Source organism: Meleagris gallopavo, chromosome 8 (assembly GCF_000146605.3).
Source record: "Meleagris gallopavo isolate NT-WF06-2002-E0010 breed Aviagen turkey brand Nicholas breeding stock chromosome 8, Turkey_5.1, whole genome shotgun sequence".
In the NCBI taxonomy this organism is placed as follows: domain Eukaryota; kingdom Metazoa; phylum Chordata; class Aves; order Galliformes; family Phasianidae; genus Meleagris; species Meleagris gallopavo.
Window position 1 is genome coordinate 2,452,560 of NC_015018.2, and position 17,736 is coordinate 2,470,295.

Sequence of the window (17,736 nt, forward strand, 5' to 3'; positions counted from 1 at the left end):
CCTTCTGTCTATCACCAGTATTTCCCACTAAACCATGTCCCTCAGTGGAACATCTAAACATTTCTTGAATACCTCCAGGATCAGTGACACCACCACTTCCCCGGGCAGCCTATTTTAGTGCCTGACCACTCTCTTTGAGAAGTACTTCCTAATGTCTAACCTGAATCTCTCCTGGCACTACTTGAGGCCATTCCCTCTTATCCTATTTCTTGTTAAGTGGGAGAAGAGGGTTGACCACCACCTCACCAAAACCTCCCTTCAGGTAGCTGTAGTGAGCAATAAGGTCTTCCCTGAGCCTCCTCTTCTCCAGGCTGAAATCCCAGTTCCCTCAGCCACACATCATAAGACTTGTGCTCCAGACCCCTCAGCAGCTTCATTGCCCTTCTTCTCTGGACACAGTCCAGGTCCTTGATGTCTGTCTTATAGTGGGGGGCTCAAAACTGAACACAGCACTTGAGGTGTGGCCTCAACAGGGCTGAGTACAGAGGGATGATCATTTCCCTTCTCCTGCTGGCAACACTATTTCTGATACAAGCCAGAATGCCATTGGCCTCCTTGGCCACCTGGGCATGCAGCTGGCTCATCGTTAGATGAGCATTAACCAACAGCCCCCAGGTCCATTTCCCCTACACGATCTTCCAGCCACACTTCCCCAAGCCTATAGCATTGCCTGGGGTTTTTGTGGCCAAAGTGCAGAGCCCAGCACTTGGTCTTGCTGAACTCCAACCCATTGCCCTCAGCGCAGCGATCCAGCCTGTCCAAATCCCTCTGTAGGGTCTTCCTACCCCCACGCAGATTGGCACTTCCCACTAGCTTGGTGTCGTCTGCGAACTTAACTAAGGGTGTACTCCATGTCCTCATCCAGAACCTCAGTAAAGATATTGAACAAGACAGGCCCCAATACTGACCGCTGGCGATCATCGCTTATGACCAGTTGCCATCTGGTTTTAACACCATTAATCACCACTCCCTGGCCATCCAGCCAGTTCTTTACCCAGCAAAGAGTACCTGTCCAGGCCATGGGCTGCCAGCTTCTCCAAATGAATACTGTAGGGGACAGTGTCAAAGGCTTTGTTGAAGTCTAGGTAGACTACATCAACACCTTTCCCACATCCATCAGGGGCAGGTCACTTGATCACAGATGGAGATGAAGTTGGTCAAGCAGGATTTGCCTTTCATTAACCCATGTTGGCTGGGTCTGATCCCATGGTTGTCCTGCACATGCCATGCAAGATTCTCTCCATAACCTTTCCAGGCACTGAGGACAGGCTGACAGGCCTGTAGTTCCCTGGATCCTCCTTACAACTCTGCTTGAATTTGGGAGTCCAGTCCTCTGTGACACCTCTGGTTGACCAAGAATGCTAATAGATCATGTAAAGTGGCTTCCATCAGCTCCCTTAGATCCCTTGGGTAGATCGCATCTGGTCCCATGGACTTCTGACAGTCCAGGTGAAGTAGTAGGTCTCTAACTCTTTCCACCTGAATCATAGGGGATTTACCCTGTTCCCCATCTGAGACTTCCAGGTCATGGGGTAGGGCACTTCAAGGATAACTGATCTGACTTTTAAATTAAGATAGATGTAGAGAAGGCATTGAGAACCTGCTGATAGCTCTGAAAAAGTGTTTCAAAGGTAAGATTGTGATTTTGTATCTGGAAATGGATAGATACTGCCAGTTGGGATGCTTTTTGATAGATTGCAACCCTTCTCATCTGTGGTATGCAGCTATGTATAAATATACGGACTCCTGGATTAGGGTAACACTATATCCTGAGAATATCTGTGGAATCAGGAGTAAAGACTTCTCAGCTTTTTTGTTTCAGTGACATTAATCTTGTCTCATAGAAAGCTTGACAGAGAGAGGGAGGGAAGAAGGATTGGACTCTTCTGGGAAGGCCAGGTTTGGAAATCTGAGTAGCGCAAATCTTCATATGGGCTGTGGGTTTCTTCATCTGAAATCATGTTTTTTCACACGTTGAAAGGAGTGGCCTGGAGAGTAACATAGCATAAAAGACAAAGAGAATTATAAGCAGATGGACAATGAGGACCTGTGTATACATGCAAAATATCTGATAAGAAAAGCATTACAGGAAAACAGTTTTCTTTCTAGGCAAATAAAGGCCTCATTGTCTGTGTAGGTGCATTCATTAGATAGAGTCAAATATGGTGACAGGGAATTAGGAGAAACAAAAGGCTTCCTGTAACATTTTGTCAGAAGACTTATTGTGAATCAGAACAAAGATTTAGGTGTCATTCTGGCTTATCATACGTTATTGTCTTTTCCGTCTGGAAAAATACAACTGTGGGATGTAATTACTGCATTAGTAATGTACAGTGTGGTCATCTTTTCTCCTTGACATATCTTAGGTGTGAGTTAAAATGTCCTGTTGTAATTATGACCCATTGCAGTAATAACATTGCCAGGTCAGGTACATGATTGACCTCTTTGTATTGCTGTAACTGCCCTTTTCATATCATATTAGTGTGACTTTATTGCCATTGTGCATCATGTTTATGGGACATTATAAAATTTGTAGGCGTTTGCTGAGTATTCCCCTTCTCCTGTTCATCAGTGGGGGCTGTTCTTCTCTACTCTTCCATTCTTGCCCTTTGCTGAACAAGGAGTTCTTGTACTATTATTTTAATTTTCAGTCCAAAAAGACATTAAATTTATGTCTTCTACAACTTGTGTAAGAGTGCTAGCCACAGAATAGGAAGGTGAGGTCACTTGCTGCTTTCACTTTGCTTTTGTTTTCTGTAGCCAGAATGTTAGACCACCATTTGTACATCTGCTTCTCCTGTACAGAAAGTATTTTTTGCAAGTAAATTAAAGGATTTTCTTTTCTTGGTCTGGTTTTAATAGGCATAGTAACTTTCTGGAATTTTCTAAGTAGAGTTTTGAGGAGGATGACTGTTATTTTCTCGCTTACCCTCATAAGTCCTTGTTACAGTCCTCTGTGCTGTTGTTTTGACATCAGTGGAAAGTTATGCCTTAGAACATCTTCCTGTATATTGTATTCTTTTTCCTTTGTGCTCTAAATCTTCCCTATGGTTTTAGTTATATGCACAACCAAAATGTTTTTTGAAAAGCTAAAGGTCCTTATTTATATCAGTGCTAGCTTTGAAGAGCTTTTGCAAGTTTCAAAAAAGAGCCTATTTGGAAATCATTTTCTCCTTAGTTTCTTTTGTGTTTCTCCAGTTGTCACTTGCTACGTGAGTGTGTGTGACTGTGGGGAGGGAGCGCTCCTTCCTTACTGTACCTGAAGCTGTGCAGATGAGTGGCCGTTCCTTCTCGTCACAAATAGTTTCTAGTCTAATTTGCAGATCTCAACCTTGAGCAGTGAAGGAGCGTGTAAAGGTGATTGGGCAAAGAATATTTTCATCATTCCTAAGAGATGATACAAATGCTAAGTGTTGCGTGAAAGGTTTGACTGTGTGATCTCATGAAGGAGTAGGTTATAGTTAGGAAGGTGTCTGGTAAGGAGAAAGAAAGGGAAAAGTCCATCCAATAAATGATTTGCATCTGTATCACTTCCAGTAGGTTTAAAAAAAAAAAGGGTGAGTAATCTTGAATGTAGATTTCCTGGTCTCTGTAAGATGAATGTTTCATTATGACAAGATGGATTTATTACTGTAAGGTCTTCAAGGGAGGAAATGTTAATGGAAGTATCAACTGTTATCAGTGTTCTCTGGAGACAAATTGACATGAGTTTTGTGCCTATTCTAATGCTGAGCCCTTGCTCTTTGGTGGTGAATGATGCTTCTGGAGGGTCAGGAAATCCTGATCCTGTCCTGCTATTGACCTACTTTAGACTTCAATTTGAGAAGCTTTGTGTAATATTCTTGCTAGAAAAGCATTTTTACTGAGCATCTCAGGAGATGGTATTTGCTCTGTCGTGCCAATTACTTACAGAGACATTGGACATTTCTTGAGGAAAAGAATTCTACTTATTGTAATAATAAATTTTGAGCTCCTTTCTGAAGAGGTGTTTAGCATTGTTAAAGGGAAAAGACAGCGAAAGAGGACAACTGTGGAACAAATGCTAACAAAAATTGTCAAATTAAACTAGTCTTTCCCCAGAGTGAAAAGTTTAGAATGATGATATTCAGGAATTCTTAGGTACTATTAAGCTGTAAGGAAGAGGATTTATCTTCGTTGATTTGCAGAATCATAAAGTAATTTAGGTTGGAAGGGATCTGGAGAAATTACCTATTCTCCCTCATTGTTTAAAGCAGGACTAACTTCAGCATTTGACCAGATTGCTCAGGACCTTACCTGCTGAATTTTGAGCATCTTCAAAGATGGAGTCCCACAGCCTCTCTGGGCACCTTTCACTATTTGAGTACTGTCTAAACATGCTTTTTCCCTTCAGCTTGTATCTGTTACCTTCTCTACTTTCTCTGACCTTCTCTGCAAAGTCTGCTATTTCCTTCCCCAAGGTAGGGTAGGGCTTTACCTGCCACTTAAGGAGAAAATAATCAGTGAGGAGCAGTTCTCAACTTTAGAACTGGACTACTATTGGCAGCTCTATGTTGTGGCAATTAGCTGAACTGGCCAATTTTAATGAGAATTAAACATCTTGAACTCCTGGTTTGATGGAAAATAAAAATTTGGACAGAATAAGAGTTCTTCTCCACAACTGAATGGTACTTCTTGCATGCTTGCAAAATAGAAGGGAAGACAAAGCTTAGATCACCTTCGGCCATCCTTTTCATTGCACATTATTGTATTATGTCTCTGAGTTTTAGAGTGAATTGGCTGGCGAAGTGGAAGCTAGTCTTGCCCCTAGCTAAATTTAAGGCTATGGGTACAAGGAGAAAAGTAAAATTCTTGTCTAGTACCTGGAAAACAACTTCCAGGTCCGTGGATGATCTACCTTTGAATACTCTTCTCTCCATATCTGGAAAAAAAAGGGATGCAAAGTATGTAAGTTTCCGCATTATAAAGAAGAAGCTACAATAAAGAATGAAAGAATGATGTGATAGTAAAGAAGAAAGCATTCAGCAGCCTACAGATGAAGAGCTCTGCACTTCACAAGGCTGTTGTGAGAAGTCAGCGAGTAATCAGTTTGCACGTCCAATGTGCCTGGGACCAGAAAGTGAATTTGAGACAAATAGTAGGAAAAAGGTTAGAATATTGAAGGGAATGCATTTGCTTGTAGAGACTGTCCACCCCAGATCTGTCAAGAATAATGCAAACATGGTTGCTTTTTCCCCGTGGGACATAATGAAGGTAGTAAAGGATAAAGGATATTTTCTTCCCTCCTCCGCCTCTCTTTTAAAAAACAAACAAACAAACAAAACAAAAAAAAAAACAAAAATCACCAAACAACTGGGACATGGAATGAAGGCAGAAGATGTCATAACTAAATGATTTCTTTAGGCTTGACTAAAGAGTTTGAGCCATCTGTTACCATATCAGGGGAGTAACAGGCTGAAGAGTACTATTTTATTTTGTATATTTAGCTTAAAGAATTCAACTCAGAAGAGAAAAATGTATTTTCTTATAGCTCCTGCTTGGCACAGGTAGGCTATTATTTTTTCATGTTATACCAAATTTTTTAAGAAAGAATATAGCTATAAGAGAAGAATTCTTTTTGTAAATTGCTCAGCAGAAATCCTTTTTCATATAAATGAGTAGCAATAGCTTGCAGTCCTAGACATGTGGGATAGTAAAATGATACAGCAAGGTTTGAAAAAGGGATAGGAAATAATGGAGACAAAGAGAATGCCTCAGCTCTTAGAGAAGATGTGGATATATTTGCAGCTGAACAGAAAGTTTTGCAGTCATATGGCTGCTTCTCTGACTACTGATTACATTGGCAGCTATAGAAATGGAGGGAAGTGTTCAGAAGATAGAGCTTCGTCTTACGTCTATCCTACTATGCAAACAAATGTTTGTGTGAATGCCACAAGTAACAGTGGCTCCACACATTAAAAATTAGCTTCTCGTTGTAGAAAAGGGGAAACTGACATGGAAAAGTATATGTTTGGTACTGTGGCCTGTATTATACCTGCAGTAGACATTAGAGGTCTGATAAGTTATGGAGGTTTCCATGTTCTTTTGAGAAACGTGAGAGAAGCCTTGCAGCCACCAAGATGAGGGCAGGAGTTCTTCCAGGTGTGGAGCAGAAGCTCTCTGCTGCCCAGGAGAGGCCTGTGGTGGAGCAGGTCTCCCTGCAGCCCAAGGGCACCATGCAGAGCAGATCTCCGCATGCAGCCATGGAGGAGCAGTGCAGCAGTGGATGCGAGCTGGATGAGGCCTCAGACCATGGACACCCCAACAAGAGCAGGGTCTGGACTGGTGCTGCTGCCCATAGAGAGGAGCCCAAGCACCTTTATTTTGGCATTTTTTTTCAAAGTGACACTGTAACAGTTATTTTAAATATGTTTTTTGATGTAGCCACAGGTTTTGATTAGAAACAAGCTTACCTTTCTGCAGGAGATGATGTTGTAGAAATAAGAATGACTGTGTTTTAGAGCACTCTTTTATGTGTTCTCCTTGGATCAGGTAGTAACACTCTCAAGGCATCATATGTAAGTTTTCAGTATTGGTATGTCTTTGTCAAGACTTGCATCTTTAGAATCTGGATCTTCAGACTAACAGCTCAAAGACAAAACAGCTATTTTTACTTTTCCTCAATAAGTCACATTAGATTTCAGTATTCAGTCAGGAATCTGTGCCCGTGTAACATTTGTCTTCACTGAAACTTTACAAAGTGGGCATTCACTGCAAATGTGGCCTGTATGGCTCATGTTGTACTGATCTTGAAGAAAGCAGTCAAAACAATTTTGGGGGCACTTGGACTTTGGATGCAGCTTCTTCCCTGAATGGAATACATTAAATTTCCTGCAGAGTAAGGTATCTAGAGAAATAGTATAGAATCATATAGGTTGGAAAAGACCTTCAAGATTATCTAGTCCAACCTTTCACCTACCACCAATATTTCCCCCACTAAGCCATTTTCTGTCTTAACACATGTGCACATTTCTTGAACACCTCCATGAAACGTGTAACATGAAATTTTTACATTACGTTTTCTGTGCACAGCTGTCTTTTTTTTTTTTTTTTAAGTTTTGCTTTTTTACTCCGTTTGGTTGCACCAGTAATCCTTTACCTGTCTCAGAAACTTCAAGAAACTAGTCAAATACCTCTTTATATAACAGAATTTTTTGTTCAGATTATTGATCCAAATTAGACAGAGTATAATGGAGAAGATTTGGATACACGCAGGGTCCTATACTCGACCTGCTAAGAGATTGGAGTTTGTTGTTGTTCTCTCTTCCCATACTCACAGCCTGCCTCCACTGAAAAGCTGAACAAAACAGTATATTATTTTGTCTTTTCTAGAATGGCCTGCGACTGCAGAAATATGACTAAAAACACATCTCCAGTTTGCCTGTAACTACTGATTCAGTATTCATGGATAAGCATATATTTAGACACTGAGATATACCATTACATCATTTTTTACTGCTGAAACAGGCGAACACTATTACCTGTGTGCTCTAGAAGGCAGCTTGTTGATTTAGGTGGACAATTTAGATTGAAAGCTTTGGGAGTCTACCTTCCCAGGTGAGCATATCTGCAGAAGAGAGAAAAGTTTGTTTTGCTCTTTCTGCATCTCTTGCCTTGTAAGCATCTATTTTTAAGTTTCTGCAGATGGAGCTGCACATTCTGGCATATATTCTGCAGTGTTTCCTTGTTCCTGCAAAATGGCTAATTGAGAGAACTCGGGCAGGAATGATTTATGCCACGTGAGCATGGCTCAGACTTCAGAAAACACTGTCAGATTCTGCCAAACTGTCACGTTATCAAGTTGTTCAATTCTTGCCAGGCCTTATCAGTGATCATTAACTTCATGGTCTAGCTCAAATTCCTTCGTTTTGGGTGGAGTGTGAAATCAATCTCTACTTCTCATTTTCTCTCTGTTACCTACTGGTGGTGGTAGCCTGACTCGGTAAAGTCTGATGATTGATAGCAGCAGAGAATTGGTTCTCAGCAGCTGAATACACAGCCCCATGCTGCAGGAGATGCCGTGCTCCACTGTAAACATTGACAGTCTCAAAATTCAGAAAGCACAGGGGAAACTGGGAAAACAGTGCCTCCAGGAGCCTACCGTGGTTAAGTCATGTTGCATCTGTTTGAGCTACTTTCCAAGTGAAGTGATTTCAGAAAAACAGATTTCTTCGTAAATTCTATCATCCCTTCATCAGGTTGGTTTTGTTTTTTTATGGGGAGATGTAAACTTGCAGGTTTACCTACATGCCACAGAAGATGTTTGTGAAACCTCCTGTGCTAAACGTCAGAGCTCTCTCTGTCCAACTGTATATCCAGTTGCTTTTCTTGCTGTCTCCTCCTTGCTGTTCCCCCTCTTGATGAAAGCCTCATCTCTCTGTGTCCTCTTACTGGTACAACTTATCACACTAAGGAGAAAAAGGCAGTGAGTTAAAAGAGAAAGTAAAGACAAATGTGTAATACAGAGTTGTATGAGCAGACCCATGGTGTGCTGCTTGCCCAGAGATGTGCAAATGCAGGTAAGGACAGCACCAGGTTATTGTGCATACACCTAAACCACAACCAAACATAGCATTGCGTGCATGCAAAAGCAAGACTGTGCAAGGCTGGGAATTGAAATTTATGTGAAATAGTGGTGAATTTCAGAGTGTCTGTGATGAAGTAGAAAGTAGAATGCTTGCAGTCCACTGGACAAAATTCTACATAAAAGTTGTGTAGCATTTTAGAATGAAGTTCTGAGGGGGAAATTTCACACTGGATGACAGCTGGTATTCTCACTGAGCTAAGAAAAATGTATGTGTTCTGTCAGGTATCATTGGCCATGTGTGAGTGCCTGGCAGGTGAGTGTGTACCACCAGTGATTGCTAGGGCTTTGCACAAGCAGCTTCTGCAGTGGGTGAGTGTGAAGCACCTGCTGTGCAAAACGACATGCATTTGTGAGGCGTTCCTAGCAATAATAAACAATGCAACCAGTATTACCATGATTTATGGAATAAGCTGGAAACCCTCATGTGAATTACAGCCTTGATGGCTCTAGAGCGAATGCAATTATTCTTCTATACATAAATATGCAATGCAGTCCTAATCATTTATGTAACTTCTGAAGCCTTGGGAATAAAGAAGCATTTTGCTACTGAGTAACCATATACATAAGTCTTGAGTCTCAGCTGAAATAGCGAAAGAAATGTCATGCCAGCAGTCTCCAGAGACAAAGCTAGATGGACTTCTGCTTTGGGTGCTCTTCTGCATGCTCTCAAAGAGAAAGCAGATGGATAACATGGTGACTGAAGAGGCGGCAGTAAGAACTATACTTTAAACAATAGATTTTAACATCCCCCCCTGCTTGTACTGACAGCTATTGTGTGCTTCTCACTTCATTATTTGTATCAGGTTTCCTGAATAAGATATTTCTATGTGATTTTCTTTTTTTCCTTTTATTAAGTTGTCATTGTGAATTCCTTATGTAAACTTGGGAACAAAATTTTGTAAAGGAAAGTCTTTGTTGATCTGCAGGCTATATGCATTATATGCGGCTGTCATTCCCACTGAACTTTAATTTCAAAGCCTCACATATACTGGAAAAGCTTGGGAAACAAGCAAACAAACAAACAACAGAGGGATTTGGTTATAATAGACAACTAGCCATTAGATTACTGGAACTTATTTAAGGTCTGTGAGGTTTCTCACTTTTCTTTCTTCAGCTGCAAAACTAATCTGACACCCTCTGAATGAATTAATCGGCTTTCAAGCAGTAACACGGCAAGCCACCATGCTTCTTTACATCCATTTCATTAGCTTCCTTCAAAATTCTCCAGAACATCCTTTGCTCAAATATGGGACTGTAGAGACATTTATATCTTTATCTGTCATTGTAGACAGCTACACCTGTATCACCTGGTGTTAGCACGAAAACTGGCACTTTTTCTGCTTAAGAGTCTAGTTTCCTGCTGTTGTTGTTTGTGATTTGCTGAATCTCTTCCAAAGATCAGTATGAGAAAACTTCTCTGGTTATCAAGGCTTTGAAGGAGGTCTGTTTTCTCATACTAGTCTGTGTAAACCAACTGAATCATTTAAAATAAAACAGAGACGAAAGCACAAGTGTTTCCTATCAGAATTTCATCAGACCTGAGGAAATGGTGAAGACTGGTAGGATCAGAAGCATCTTATTCCCCTCACCCCAGCTGGACCCTTTGAAATTTAGTTTAATGTTTGATAGCATAGAAGATATCTGATTTGTCCTGAGGAATGTCAAGCATAGAACTGAGGTATTTAATCACCACAGTTGTCATGGGAGTGGGGTGCATGTTTCTAGGAGCAGCTCAGGAATTGTTTTTTCCTTCTAAAACGTCAGTGAAAGTAAGATGTTAACACTTCTGTCTCTTCAGGTAAGTCTATAAGGGTAGTAGCCAGTCATGATCCATCTTACTCAAGAAAGACCTCCAGACAAGCTCCTTTTTTTTTTTTTTTTTTTTTAAGGGAAAATACATTTTTCCTTAATCATATCCATAAGTTTAATGATAGATTTTCTTTGGATTGTTGGATGTTGTAAAAGGCCACCTAAGTATGTGGTGGGGTCGCGCTCTCTGGAGGTGTCCAAGAAATGTGTAAATATGGCACTTAGGGACATAGTTTAGTGGGCATGGTGTTGATTGGTCAGCTGCTGGATTAGATGATCTTAGAGGTCTTTTACAATAATGATTCTATGTGAAAGATATATCGTCATCTGCTTCGTAATCCTAACAATATTTCCCCTCCCACTCTCTTTTTTTTCCCATTAAGTAAGTTTATTTTTATCAAAAGTGCTTTCCATCTGCTGCTAACTTCCTCTGAGTTTGCCACATCCCATCTTTTCTATCTCATTCTGGCTCTAAGCTCTCAGCTTCCCATGCTCAGTCACCCAGTTTATTGACTGTCTGAATTGCTGCTTCACTCCTGTGTAGTGGTGCGGAGCATGCTGCAATGCTCCTGCTCCCCTGTGTTCATCATCCGCTGCAGTATTCTGACCTACAGTCTCTCTTTTCTCATCTGAAGGTGTCATGCGGTCTCTTTACTTTGTCTTTAAGTTGTGCACAGCTCTTGGTCAGAGCTCAGCAGGCTTATTTGCCAGGCTAGCATATTAATATCTTACAAATTATTTGTCTGTCTCTGCCACTAGCAAAGCCTGATGTGGAGTTGGTTCTGCTTAAATACAAATCCTCTATACCGTTTGCCCTTGCTGGCAGGAGGGATCAAATTTGGGACTGCAGTTTCAGTAGTTTTGATTGTTGGGAAGCAGCTGCAAGTGCCCTCAAAATTTGGAAAGCAGTCAGATGCACAGAACAAGATATCCTGCAAGAGCCAGGATATTGTGCAGAGCAGGGTAAAGTCCTGATTCAAAGTCTCTGAAGTCAGTGGCACTGCTCCTATTATATGCTTGTGATGCAGAATTACAGGCCAACAACCAATAAATGCCAGCCTGGCCAAAATGCCGTGCTTTTCTCCTCTGTTCCAGCTTATAAATGTAGTGGTATGTTTTACACTACCAATCATCTGTAATCAAGAAAATAGAAGCTACTGAGTACCAAAATGCAGTGTTGGAAATATATTATTAGAGAGCTGGGCCAAATGAGATATCCCTCAAAAGGGGTAATGAGTGATTATTTTAGCCTGTGCTGCAACAATATGTGACAGAAAGATCTTTCATATCTTCAAGCATAAAAGGTCTTTGCTTTGTGTAGCTGAATTCTGTGTATGTTTTATGGCAGTTTTCCTTCAGGAATAGCTAGGAGACGACATTGCACCAGTAAAGAAAAATGGATTTAAAAAATGCGTATGCCTGTGATAACCTGACAATGTGTAACTTCGTGTAGCCTTGTCAGTCCGTAGAGTCATCTGTAGGAATTGCTTCCTTTCAGAGAGGAATGCTGTAGTTCAGCTGCTGAAGGGCCTAAAGTAGGAATTTTCTTTTGCACTCAGAAGAGAAAAAGTTTTGTATGAGCTTTCAAACTCCACCCTCCACAGCATGTTGACACAAACTTTATCCAGTGAAAGTGGTGTGAAAGTAAAATTGTGGGGAAGCTTATTAAATCTGTACATTTAATGCTTCAATTTAAACTTTGGATAATAAAGGACCCTCTAAATTAAAGCAGTCAATTTACCATCTGCTCAAATTGAATTTTTTTCCCTGTTTTGTATTACTCAAAAAACTGCGTTACTGTAGATAATTTGTGAAGTATTGGTTTATACATGACCACTTACAATTCACAGCTAGATCAGTGTGTGCAGTGGTTCCAAATAGGCTTCTGGACACTGTTCTTCCTCCATTGGCCCCATCTACCCTTCCCTCTCTGCCTGAGCACCTGTTGCTCCTTGGCCAGGGAAGGGTTGGGGCTGGCTCAAAGCAGCTGCTGGGAACTTGATTTAGAGAAAATTAGTGGGACCAACAATTCAGCTGAGCAGCTCTCTATGCGCGTACGTAAAGTGTTTCAAATCCAGTGCCATTTTCAGGCCAACAGTCTTTTTTATTTATCTTTCCATTGAGAAAAAAGCAGTATGATACTGTAAGTAAGAAAGCAAGGGCTGCCCCAAGCATCCTGTTGGGCAGCCTTGCTTTACGAGGAAGGAATCAAGGTCTCATTGTCATTTTTTCCTTTCTTTGCTTTCTGCTCTCTCCTTTTCCTCCTTTTTCAAGATAATTTGCTTTCTTATCTGAATAATTTTTGTCTCTACAGCAAAAAGGTCAAAATAAGATTGTCCCTTACACAGGGCCCTCTTCTCATCACTACTTTTCTTAGTAATTCTTGAGGTACTTGGACAATTTTTGCCAACATTTAGGAGTGTTACTGCAATCAGTGTAACTGATTTGGCTGGTAGCAAGCCAAGTAAAATGTTGACAGTTACTGGCTTGCATGCAGTGCCAGAGCTGGGCAAAGACCTTCAGAGGTGGTTCTGTGAGTTTTCTCAGCGTCCCATCATCACTACTATGGTAATATTATGGTCCCTCTTGCTCAAAAGTTTTAAGACGGAGCTGTAGTCATTAGCTAAGATAAATTTGTGTAGCTGTTAAACTCCACTTCAGCAAAACTCAAAAGAGTATGTCATTAGTTTTAGATTGGTGAGACAAATGTTCTTGAGTGAGGTCATAATTTCCTCAGACACAAAGTTTTACCAGGAGGGCAGAGCTGGAAGAAATGATCCTAGGTTACTCCAGATCCAAAATCATTGTCTGTCAGGGTATATTAATAGGACATGTTCAGAGTTGCACTACCAAATGTTGTTGGGAAGTCCTGAGGACAAAGAAGGCTCCTTAATGTAAAACAATAAATTTTCTGTGTGTACAACTGTTGAAGGCCAGCTGAATCTGTGGGAGAGGGGGGAGTGTAGTTTTCATTTCTGATTTGTCAGCTCTGACTGTAGTTTCTGTAAATCTCATTCTGTTGCCTGTCTGTGTGTTGTAAAAGCAATCGCACTTAAAAATGCCATTTGTGTATAAGGATGAAGGATTGCAAGGAAGGGTATATTTCACTTTTGACATTTGCTTAAATTCTTAGAAAATTACATGCTATCGTGTTCAGGAAAGTTTGGAAGTTGCTGCACATTAAAGCTAGTAAGGGCTGATTTCAATCCTCAGCACGCCTGAGCATTGAGTCCATTAATACTTGTTACCGTGTCAATAGACAAAACAAACTGTGGGCACTACCAATTAACTTCAGCAGCAAGCATATCTTCCCAAGCAAAATCAAGTGAACATACATCTTTTATTAGGAGGTGGGAGGCCACAGCCATTGTTTCAGACGTCTCGTGGCCTTTGTGCATGTCTGCTATCTCGTTATCTTTGTCAGGGATTAAATGCAATCTTTGGAGCTGATCAGTGCATTGTGTCTCTCTGAGGAGACTTTATTTAATTTACTGTGTTCTATTATCTCATCTTTTTAACTGGAGACATCTCAATCTATTCTAATGGTAGTTATATTGTGTGTGTGTATAAATGCAGACATACTTATAGCTAAAGGTGGCTTTAGTCTTTCCTTTATAAAGGTGTTAGAAAGCCACTCTAAAATAAGAATTGCTAATGTCTTAAAGAAAGATAGAGGAAGTCTTCAAAGGGCACCATGCGTTAGTTTTAAATGAAGCTTTTGCTGTAATCAGAGAAAAGTTTGAGTTTGAGTTTGAAATAGATTTCCTGTGAATTTCTTATGAAATGAAAACTGTTGTTAATTAAATTTGATCTTGTCTGTTTTTCAGCACAGGGCTGAGCACTGCTTCAGGAGTCTCTTAGTGGCTGGGTTGGGTGGTTCAGGAAACCAATGAGATTGGTCATACCTGGAGCAAGACACTCCAGTAGCAAAGATTCTACTGCTTGTATCAATGCACTTTGTGCCAGAACCAGAAGAAAGGACTGAATACAAGACACACAGCAAACTGGGGGCAAACATTGTGCCCCTCATTGTCCTCTTATATAGCCCTTTGTAGAAGATGTAGATCCTTATGTAAAGTCTAATCCCCATTGCCATGCTGGTGTGCCTGTGGGGTGATTGCTCTCACCTGGATACTTAAATGTTGCTTTCTGCTTAGCTTTAATTCACTACTGAGGTGGCACAGCCTTTGTTCAGCAGGTATTTGTATACTGAATTTACAATATAATTCAAGCCTGATGAGTAATTAATGAGTATTGCACTTAGTTGCACATACAGAGGAATGCCTGGGCCATGCAGATAGCACCCATCTTAATTTGCAGGAGAATTCTCAGTGAAATAAGGAGAGTTATGGGGAAGAGCACAGCAAGATTCCACAGATGGAGTATTTTTTTTATTGCCTGAAGCAGTCAATAAAAAAAGTTGAATGGGGGGAATATAAAATACCAAATTTTTGTGGTATTGGTGTAATGCTCTGGATGGAATGGTAGCAGAAAAGCTATGGGTGAATAAAATCTAGCTGTACCCTTTCCCCAAGCAGCTTGGTTTTTTCATTCACTTTTTATTCATTCAGGTTTCCTATCCAACTGCAGTTTGCAGCATGACAGACTGGGAAGCAAATGTGACATGTGGCAAGAGATTGTTTCTTAACAGGTTTTTTTTTTTTTTTTTTTTTTTTCTTTTTTTTTGGACAACATGTTTAAAAAAATGTTCTGTCCAACTTCCCATTTTCCAGCTTTGATTTTTCTAGCTTGAACATTTTATGTTGAGTGCTATCTTACATGGCATTTTTAATCTTCCTTTATAATGATGAGACCTTAGAGGAAAGCACAATTACATTGGAAATACTGCAGAAGGAGGATTTTTGCTGTCCCGTGCAGGTGCTGACAAACAAAAACACAGATACAGTAGTTTTTCATTAGCAGCACATTATAAACAAATGTAATCCATAGGACAAAATCACAATACATCATGATTGAAATAAGAAATTCTTTGAAGCAATGTGCAGAGGAAATATACTTGGCAGTTCTGAGATTATACTTCATTGGACAGGAAATGACTAGCATCCCTTCAGACATGGTTTGAGAAACAATACCCCTGCACTAAGGAGATTTGCCAAAATGCTTAATTTGAGTGCTGTCTGAAGATGGTTCTCTATGACTGTGTCTAAACAAATATTTTTGTTATGAGTGGCAGAAAACCCCCTTATTCATCTCTATGTGGAGTCTGGAGCAGAGCTGCAGATTCTTCCTTGATATCTAAATCTCAGTGCTCATTGGGGTTGCTCTCATTCAGGAAACTTCCCATCTCCAGTTCATAATGTGAGAGGACAAGTGGCAGATTGAGACTATGGGTAAGCAGCTGGGTGCCAACTGTGTCCCTAGCTGGACTGTGGATTAAATAACTCACATCACAGATCTGCTCAGTAGAATAAGCTTGCTCAGCTGAACAGGATCAGTGTGGTAGGATATATAGTTTATCAGCAGCAAATGAACTGAGAAGCTACTTTCTTGCAATTTTGATAGCTTTGTTCTGTGTCATGACAGTTCACTGGGAAGTAATGATTATTTTAGCTAGTAAGTGAAATATGGAATATTTAGCTCTCCAGAAAAATGTTGTACCTGAGCTGGATCAAAGCTCTCTTCTGTAGACCCCCTTAACTTGTTGTCGTAGCTACAGTGTAATAGCTGTGATGTCATAGAATCCTAGAATCCTTTGGCTTGGAAAGAACATTCGAAGGTCATCTGGTCCAGCTCCTCTGCAGTGAACAGGGGCACCTACAGCTCCATCAGGAGCTCTGAGCCCCCATCCAGCCTGACCTTGAATATCTCCAGGGACGGTGCATTCACTGCCTCTCTCTGAGCAGCCTGTATCAGTGCTTCACCACACTTAGAGTAAAACACTTTTTCCTTACATCCAACCCAAATCTCCCCTCTTTCAGTTTGAAACCATTTCCTGTTGTCCTATTACAGCAGACCCTGCTAAAGAGTTGATTCTCAGGTCTCCCCTGAGACTTCTCCATACTGAACAGCCCCAGATCTCTCAGCCTATCCTAATGCTACAAGAAGTTTTACATGAGACAGAAGATTGTGCCATGTATCCAGCAAACTGGTTTCAGCTTTGAGTAAAAGACAGCCTAGGCTGGACAAATGATTTCCAGTTCAGGAATAAAAGCAGTGCTCTTGAAAATTAAATATCAAGAGTTGTTTGCAACTGCCGGTGCCATCTCAGAGTACAATCACTGCCTGAAGAGTCTGGTTAGAAGGAAGAGAGCTGAAATGTATAATACCAGTATATTTTCACTGAATGTCACTGGCTTGCCAAGAAGCTCTCTCTGATTCTGCTGAAACAAACATCAGGGTCTGTATATATTGCAAACAGCAGGAGCTGTATTCATTGTTTCCCTTAGCATCTTTCATTAGATACTGTTTTTCTGTATACAGAGACTTTAAGCAAGCACCTCAGTACTGCTTTGTTGCTTCAGTGTTTGAAGGCTAAAAGAGGCAGCAGTGTTACTTCTGAGTTTGCGTTCCTGTTACCCTTATTTACTTATTATTATTATTATTTTTAAGTTGCACATTATTATCCTTTTCCTCTTAAATGTTTTCCTTCAAAGCAATTCAAAAAAAGAATTTCTTTACACAGTCACAGTGCTTCTATGTGGGAGACTGGCTGGCACCAGCTGGAAAACAAGACGGATCTTCCTTGGATCATGGAAACTGCATCATCAACAGCATTTACTACCTTTCTGGTTGTTCACATTGTCCTAGTTTACTACTGGTTAGGGTGAGCAGCTGCATTCAATGAGAAAAAGCAAACTGCTGCTCATAGCTTGATGGCTTGTAGCATGCAGTCTGCGGAGGAGAGCTAATTCTTCAACGTTCAAATGACTTCTGAGGCAACAAGGCCTCTAGAAGACTAATTATCCTGTCTCTGTTATTTGATAGCTCTAAAAGTTTTTCTCCCTCCTTCGCCTGGTCTGCTACTTCTAACAAATGTGTTTCAGCTCTCCCCTTCAGGATCTGCCTGGGAGTCATGCCCTGCAAGTCCCCTACGCTTCTCTGCAGTTATCTGCTACTCTGTAAGAGTGGAATGGTAACTTCCAGTTTTCTTGTTAAGGAAAAGACAAAGTTTACCATCACTTTCAAAGCACAGAAGTGTTGGCAGCAGTTGGGAATACAGCTTTCTTTTTGCAGCATGTGGTCATCCAAAGAAAACAGTGCAGAAATCAGACACACAAAAGTGAGTATACTGACACTAAAATAGCCTGAACCAAGTGCTGTTGCTCCTAATGAAACTGGGTGCTTTATTCACAGTCTGCGGA

The 17,736-nt window shown here is 40.7% G+C and overlaps 1 long non-coding RNA gene across 3 annotated transcripts; it reads right to left on the reverse strand.

Annotated features, from left to right (window-relative positions):
* Positions 1 to 1,818: 1,818 nt before the first annotated feature.
* On the reverse strand, positions 1,819 to 16,118 carry LOC109368979. 3 transcript variants are annotated; one of them, XR_002117504.1, is made up of 6 exons: positions 16,034 to 16,118; positions 8,266 to 8,426; positions 7,500 to 7,585; positions 6,432 to 6,606; positions 4,842 to 4,900; positions 1,819 to 1,988 (listed from the first exon to the last, which is right to left on the reverse strand). It is a non-coding gene; the product is annotated as an uncharacterized LOC109368979 (long non-coding RNA). The 3 variants fall into 3 exon arrangements; XR_002117509.1 differs by lacking the exons at positions 4,842 to 4,900; positions 6,432 to 6,606; XR_002117510.1 differs by lacking the exons at positions 4,842 to 4,900; positions 6,432 to 6,606; positions 7,500 to 7,585.
* Positions 16,119 to 17,736: the final 1,618 nt, after the last annotated feature.